The sequence below is a fragment of the Primulina eburnea genome, chromosome 10, assembly GCF_022965805.1.
Source record: "Primulina eburnea isolate SZY01 chromosome 10, ASM2296580v1, whole genome shotgun sequence".
NCBI lineage: Eukaryota > Viridiplantae > Streptophyta > Magnoliopsida > Lamiales > Gesneriaceae > Primulina > Primulina eburnea.
This window is the reverse complement of record NC_133110.1, coordinates 18,612,556-18,621,108: the sequence shown is the minus strand read 5'-3', so window position 1 is coordinate 18,621,108 and position 8,553 is coordinate 18,612,556.

The window sequence follows — 8,553 nt, the reverse complement described above, 5'->3', positions numbered from 1 at the left end:
CTGACGGTACGGCCAAAACGGGTGCTGAAATAAGAGCTTGCTTCAAAGTATCGAAGCTCTTCTGACACTCCTCGCTCCACACAAATTTCACATTCTTCTTGGTCAGTGCTGTGAGTGGAACGGCAATGGAGGAGAATCCCTGAATGAACTTCCTGTAATATCCTGCCAGCCCAAGAAAACTGCGGATCTCGGATGCATTCTGAGGCACAACCCAATCTCTGACTGCTGCAACTTTTGCAGGGTCTACCTCAATACCAATGCTTGAGACGATGTGGCCTAAGAACGCCACCTTTTCTAACCAGAATTCGCACTTACTGAACTTTGCGAATAGTTTGTGCTTCTGCAATGTTTGCAACACTGTGGTCAGATGCCTGCTGTGCTCCTCCCGACTCTTGGAGTAGACGAGTATGTCATCTATGAACACTATCACAAACTGGTCGAGGTACGGCTGAAATACGCGATTCATTGATCCATGAAGATCGCTGGCGCATTCGTCAGACCGAACGGCATAACAAGGAACTCGTAGTGACCATAACGAGTCCTGAAAGCAGTCTTGGAAACATCTGCATCTCTCACTCTCAACTGATGATAACCAGAACGCAGATCAATCTTGGAGAAAATCGAAGCTCCCTGCAACTGGTCAAACAGATCCTCAATCCTCGGCAGTGGGTATTTATTCTTAACTGTAACCCTGTTCAACTCCCGATAGTCAATGCAAAGCCTCATCGAGCCATCCTTCTTCTTAACAAACAAGACTGGCGCGCCCCATGGAGAAAAGCTCGGGCGAATGAACTCCTTGTCCAGAAGTTCCTGAATCTGCTTCTTAAGCTCTGCCATCTCTATCGGCGCTAATCGGTACGACGCTTTGGATATCGGAGCCGTACCTGGCATAAGCTCAATGGAAAACTCCACCTCTCTCTCAGGTGGCATACCAGAGACGTCCTCGGGAAAAACGTCTAAGAAATCTCTGACGATCGGAACATCTGAGGCTGACTGGCTGGGTTCCTCGGGGACAGCTAAAAAGGTCGCTAGAAATGCTCGACACCCTCTATGCATGAGTTTCCTAGCCTGAACATATGGAATAATGCGTGGTAACGAAAAGTACCTGTCAGGCTCAAATAAGAACTGCTCCATTCCAGGCGGTCGGACAAGAACAGATCTCCGCTGGAAGTCTATCAACACTCTGTTCCTCAGTAGCCAATCCATTCCTATGATGATGTCGAATTCCGGCATCGGTAGCACAATCAGATCCGCATAAACAAGCTTACCATGCAGCTCCAGGTCTATATCTCTGATGACATTGGTAGCTGCCATCTCCTCGCCTGACGGCAACACTACAAAAAAGGCTATGTCTAGCCCAATGGTCTTTATCTTCAGAAAGTTTGCAAAGACCTCCGATATAAACGAGTGAGTGGCCCCTGAATCTATCAAGGCCTTGGTAGCTTTGTCGGCTATGAAAATTCTCCCTGAAAGTTCGGAACACTAAGCAGAACCCAAAGATCACGAGAGCTAAGCTTATAGACATGCAAAGGTCAAAGTTTTTCTAACTAAGTCCCGAAAAATAATACTAAGTAGAGCATGCAACCCTATTGAAATTCTAAGTTCAAACTCTAAATCGCGATTCCCTAAATACTGAGATTCAATAATAACTTAAAGCTTAAAGGTACCTGTCAATAACATGGTCTCAGGGTTGGTTTCCGCGGCATGGAGAGCGAAAACTCGGCCATGAGTAGGCAGATTCCTCTGAGGGCAATGTGGCAACATGTGGTCTGGATTGCCACACTTAAAACACTTTCCTGAGCCAGCCAAACATGCTCCAGGATGGCGACGTGAGCACCTGGGACAGACTGGGTGCTCGAAAGTCCTCGGGGCTGGGCGTCCCCGCTGCTGTTGCTGCTGATGCAGGTGGTGACCTCTGTTTCTAGGCGGCCCATGGAATGGCCTCTTATGCTGCTGCTGATGCTGATGAGGAGGAGGGCAGTGTGGTGCGTGGACTGGGCGCTTGCCCTGGCGGTCTCTCTCGATGTCCCGCTGATCCTGCTCAGCGGCTAAGGCTTTGGAGACTGCGATCTCATAAGTGGCAGGGTCAGATACCCTAACATCCCGGCGCAAGATTGGCCGTAGTCCCACCAGAAAATGCACCAACTTTGCTCTGGCATCATTTGCTATCAGGGGCACAAAGTGACAGCCCCTCTCGAACTTACGGATAAACTCCGTAACCGTCATATCCCCTTGCCTCAGACTCATGAACTCTGTGGTCAGTCTGGTGCGAACCTCCTCGGCAAAATACTTGGAGTAGAAAACCTCCGTAAATCGGGTCCAAGAAAGTGTAGCCAAAGTCAAGGCCACCGAAGCTCCTTCCCACCATAAGCGGGCGTCTCCAGTAAATAAATAGGTCGCACATCGAACTCGGTCGGCGTCTCCCAGCTCCATGAAATCAAAGATAACCTCGAGGGACTTGATCCATCCCTCGGCAACCATGGGGTCAGATGTCCCGGAGAATTCCTTTGGGCGCATCTTCATGAACCTCTCATAAACAGCCTCGGGCCCTGTCGGCCTGGCTGCGGCTGCGGCATTGCCCCCCGCAAACTTGGCAAAGAACTGTGCCATCCCAGCTAATATCTAGGCATTCATGTCCGGCGGGGGCGGTGGAGGAGGTGGAGGAGGAGGAGGAGGTGTCTGCCTCTCTTGTCTCTGATCATCGTCTTCGTGACGGTGATCGCCACCACCTCTCGGGCGTCCAAATTGGCGCCTAGGGGGCATACTGTTCCAAACATAACCCGTACGTAACTAACATGCATAATTCCATAATTTATTATAACTGAACACTGAAATACTGAAAGTCTGGAAGCATGCTGACAAAATAAATTCATGCTTTAAATAAACTGCTGAACAAAATGTTGAACTGAAAACTTACAGACCGAAGACGTGACTTCGTGAGCTTCTCGCAGTCAGTAGTAGTGAAACCCTATACAGAACCTGGCTCTGATACCAATTGTAAAGGCCCTATAAAACTTCTTGTGGAAAAATTAAAAATTTTCTTTTCAAAAGAACTTAATTGGCTTTTCTCATAAAATCAACTGATGAATCAAGTTCAATGTTTAAAAAATAAAACAGCGGAAGGAAATAATTGTTTGCCAACAATAACAATTTAAAATATTCAATGACTGATAAAATGTTTGCGGAATAAAATAAACACTGCTGCACTGAGGTCCTCGGGTGCCACTACTGCCAACGCAAACTGGCTCACTGGTCCCCGCCCTCGGCCCTGACCTCATCAGTACCTACAACAATCAAGTCTAGTGAGCCTAAAGACTATGCATATATCGCAAGTAACGAGTAAAATCTGAATTAAAATATGCATGGGATAAAATTTCATGTCATGAGGCATGCTGAAAATAAACTGATCTGAGCAATTATAATACGTGCATAACTGAACTGATAATCACAGTAAAAATATTTGCTCCTTGGAGCCTGTACTGAAATAACTGGTAAAATTTTCTGTTGAGATTATGTTTTACGCCTGTGGCCACTGCACTAAGCTGAACTGATCGGTAACTGACTACCGGGGAGCCTGGAACTGAGCTGGCGGTCACTGAAGACCCGATGGTACCATCCTGAACTGATCGGTCACTGGCGACCGGGTGGTACCAACCTGAACTGAGCGGTCACTGGTGACCGTATAAATAATGCTCCCACATAGTGAATGAACCACAAGCCATATCGCATAAATCTAAAAAATAATCATTTTCTGTTTTCATGCACGTAAAATAATTTAACTGGCATAATGAAAATCCTGTAATATTACCAACTGTATTGGATTGGATCGTCCCCAGGCTCGCTGCGACCTAACTATGCCACAACAATATGCAATAGATTTTCTTGGATGAATGATGCAATAAAATTTGAAAATTTTGACAATTATGCTTAAAGACTCCGTATTTTAATCATGACTCCGAACCAACCCGAACCAACACTGAACCGTCATCACGTCATGATTAAAATATGCTAAACATACTGAAATTATGCTCTTAAAGTGATGAGGGTCGAATTCATGTGAAACGGAGGCCAAAACGTGAAACGCTCTTTCGAGAGTCAATTTGGCACGTCGCACCGTAAATTCTCGTACGACCTCAAAAATGATCTGAATGACAAACGGTCAAAAACATGACCTTCCTAACTCAATGAGGCACTGTCCAGTCCAAGGCCATGGGCTAAAAGCCATCCGAGAACTCAAACGACGCCTCTGAACAGCAGCATACTTGCTGTCAAAAATCCAGCAGCTGCGCACTTGTTCGTCTTGTGTTGGTTTCGAGTCTATCGGCCATTGGGGCTTACACCACCGACCAGAGACCCTTACCAACATCCCAAGGAAGGATATGAACCATGGCTAAGGGCACAAGACCAGCCACAATTCGAACCAACCATGAAACAAACCGATCGTCCCAGCCGAGCACAATTCTGCGCGTGGGAAGTGTGCTGCTTTGATTGCTCTCTCTTGTCCTTCCAGTGGCCATTTTATTGACCATGGCACGACCTAGACATCTAGGGGTATGGTATGGACCGTGGCTAAGGGCCATAGGCCAACCAAGATCCACACCAAGCCACCAAACTCGAAACAAACTTGCTGTCAAAAACCGATGGCCAAGAGGGGAGGGGGCTGTTGTGTTGTTTTGCTTAAAAACCGAGGAGCCATGGACCAAGCCACCAAAAGGGCAACTTAGTCACGTCTTAGACATGATAGGGGAGTGATCTAACCATGGCTATCGGCCCTTAGGGCAGCCAAGATCAGATTCAATTCCTACATGACAGCATACTGAAATTTTCGAAACTCATTTGGCAAGAAAGGAAGAGCTGCTGTCAATTACGATTTCTGACATGCATGGGGCTGGTTTTAATGGACCATCACGGTCTTGACACACCCTAGTATGTGTCTAGATGTAGCCTGGTGAGCCTGGAGTCGAGCCAACCACCTGAATTCACAAAAACAAGCAAAACCGTGAAGAGCACAAGGAATAAAATCTGTGCAGAATTTTTCTGTAATATAGCTGTCAAAGTTTCGGTTTTCCTGCTGTCAATTCTTGAGTTTGATGAAAAAAAACCTTTACTACTATGGCTTGATTGAGGTTTGAAAGAGATCTAGACATGCCTTGGATTTTTCGTTTGAAAGAAAACGAAAAGAAGAACGATGCGGCGCGGAGGAGTGGAACGCTTCTTCTCTACCTTTCTTGCACTCGATTTCCTTTCCTATTTCTTGCTATGCTTCTCACGATTTTTCTCTCTGTAAGGCTACTGATTTCGAGACTAAGGGAGAGGGGGAAATGGTTAGGGGAGTGAGGGAGAGGGTGCAAAAATAAATGGGACAAAATCAAGACCAAGTCTCCTTTCTTTTCAAATTTGAATTGTTGTTGGTATCAACTAATTGTTGGGTGCTTCTAGAATTGTGAGGGCCGATTATTAGCTTGCTAAGGTAGACTAGGATAAGCTCAACCATTAATTAATTAAGGTGGACTAAAAGAAATCCTAGAATTATCCTACTAATTAAGCATCAAGAAGAGGTCAAAGGTGAGTTGGCAAGGACATGGATTGCCTATCAACTATGGTGGCCGAAAATGCAATAAAATAAAAGAGGAAATATTGTTATCTAGTTGATAATTAATAACCCTTAAAAGCCTTACTAATCCCTTAAATAATTTAGTAAGTAAAACCCTTAATAAATGGAGCTTAATTGAATTAATTTCCTACTCACCTCAAGTTATTAAAATAGATCCTCAAACCTTCTTTTTAACTTAAATTAAATTACTTGCTAGCTAAAGTAAGTCCTGGAAATATTTCTCGAATCTTAAATTCTATCTCAAAACTCCAACTCCGGTCCGGCCTCACTGAAATAACTGAAATGCTGAAAATCAACTACTGAACTGAATAAATAAATAATTAACTTCAAATAAATGCATAAAAAAATAATCATGCAATGAAGTTAATTAAATTTAAAAATCTAGAATTATACATGGCTTATACGTCTACTGATTTACGGGTTCTACATTTTGAGTGAAGAAGTATTTCAAACTTTTAAGATCGGTGAATATCTTTCACTTCTCCCCATATAAGTAATGTCTCCAAATCTTCAATGCAAAAACTACCGCTACAAGCTCAAGATCATGAGTAGGGTAGTTTTTCTCGTGAACATTCAACTGTCTCGACACATAGGCTATAACTCGTTCATTTTGCATCAAAACTGCGTCCAAACCGAGTTTAGAAGCGTCGGTATAAAGAACATATTCTCCTTGCCCCAAGGACATAGATAACACTGGCGCTGAAATCAAGGCTTGCTTCAAATTATCAAAACTTTCTTGACACTTGGATCCCCATACAAAGTTTGCATTCTTCTTTGTCAAGGTGGTCATAGGTACAGCTATAGATGAGAATCCCTGAATGAATTTGCGATAATAGCCAGCTAATCCCAAGAAACTGTGAATCAAGGTAACACTCTTCGGTACTGGTCACTCTCTCACTGCCTCAACTTTACTTGGATCAACTTCAACTCCATCACTAGAAATGATGTGGCTTAAGAAAGCCACTCTATCAAGAAAAAACTCACACTTGCTGAATTTTGCATATAACTGCCTATCTTGCAGTACTCGCAGTGCTGTCCTCAAATGACGACAATGCTCCTCTTTATTCTTCGAATATATCAATATATCATCAATGAAGACTATAACTGAAACGTCTGCTATTCGTTTTGCTTAAAAAGTACTAGTATTTTTTTTCCTAACTCTCATAATTCGGCCGACCCTTAAAAAAATTATATAAAATAAATTGACACCATTTTAAAAATAAAGCGACCAACTAGTATTTGAAATCAAAGGAAATAGCCAAATTGTCAAACATTTTACCAAACCTAAAAAGCAATAAATTTGAAAATTATAGCTCATATTAAACCTCTCAAAAACCTCTCAAAGCATAAATAAAAGTCTTAAAAATCTTTAGCGTAAATCATAAACTTAAATCATAAGTGCGGAAAATAGAAGCGTTGGTCCTAGGGTTATGTGCACCTTCAGTCCAATCAGGTTAACCATCAAAACCTCCATAACATTATTATCGTAATCACCTGAATCAATCACACCTATTGAGTCCAAATACTCAACACATCATATTCTTGATAACAAATAATACGTAATACATATGACATACAACCGTGAAAAATACTTTTACTTAAAATAACATTTTCATAATAATGCATAAACTTTAAACATAATTATTTTCATAAACATTTTCATATCAACATATTCATATTCGTGTTTGTTGAATTCTGATCGTGATTGTGACTTGTATTTGTATTCATATTAGCGATGGATCCACCTATAAAAACCTTAGTATTGTGGCGGGGACACCAACAACACTCTCACCGGTCAACTGAGCCTTGGTCAACGTATTAACATATTAATGTATTCGTATTCGTATCTGTATCCAAGGAAACACGATCGTCGGGCTCCCACTGGGACTATAACCCTCACGATATCTCCAACATATCATCGTATTATTCAATCCCTTCATGTCCTTCAACATTTCATATTTCCATCACTTAATAAAAATATGCATATAATATCATTTTTTTTTTAAACCAAGCATGCAACATATATTTTAAATGTCCATAATTAAACAATAAAAATCCATGAACATTTAAAAATCATAATTTAACATATAAAAATTCATAAACATTTGAAATAATAATATTAACATATACAACAGCATTTAGGACACTGCCATGACATTTACTAATTTTTAGGTGTAAAATTATCGTTTTACCCCTGGACGTATAAGTTCATGACTTTTTCTTAATTTCATTGGCTCTAACATGTCCCAAATAATTATTTAAGCCTAAATTAAAATTTTCGTAGTTTTATTTAGTTTAAATACTAGACTTTTAATTTATTTTTAATTATTCGTTTTTAGGGCGTTTCAATCCCGAAAAATATCAATATTTAATATAAATTTATTAAATTTAAAACTTACACTTTTTATATTATTTTAGCCCTCGTGAACCACGACTTGACCCCCGTGATCCGTGTTTTGATTTAATTTTCCAACTAGAAAACTCTAGCCGAGCCAAACTTGGAACCCACGGGCCATCTTTACTTTCTTCTCAAGCCCAGCTTGAACCACCATGAGCCAAACCCGAGCCAACCCTTTTCTAGACCCTACTGGACCCTTAGCACCCTTAGGAACCAACCCAACCCCAAAACCGAAGCCTCCAACCAAGCACACAAATTGGCCGAGAACTCCAACTTTGGCAAGGACTCTTGTTTACTCGCCTAGGACCTAGCCAACCCAACCAGCCCTGAACCAGCCCCTTGTGTACCTTCCTAGGACGTTAAGGAAGCCCACAGGCCTAGCCATCTACCCTGAAAAAGTCATTGAACCTACGAGACTCTCCTTGAAGGTCTCGAGCTAGGACTCCTCTCATCCCTCTCGACTCGAGCCCTAGCATGGCTAGGGCTCTTCCCTTGACTCAACCACTACCCTGGCTAGCCATGGTCCCAAGTCAACCAGCAA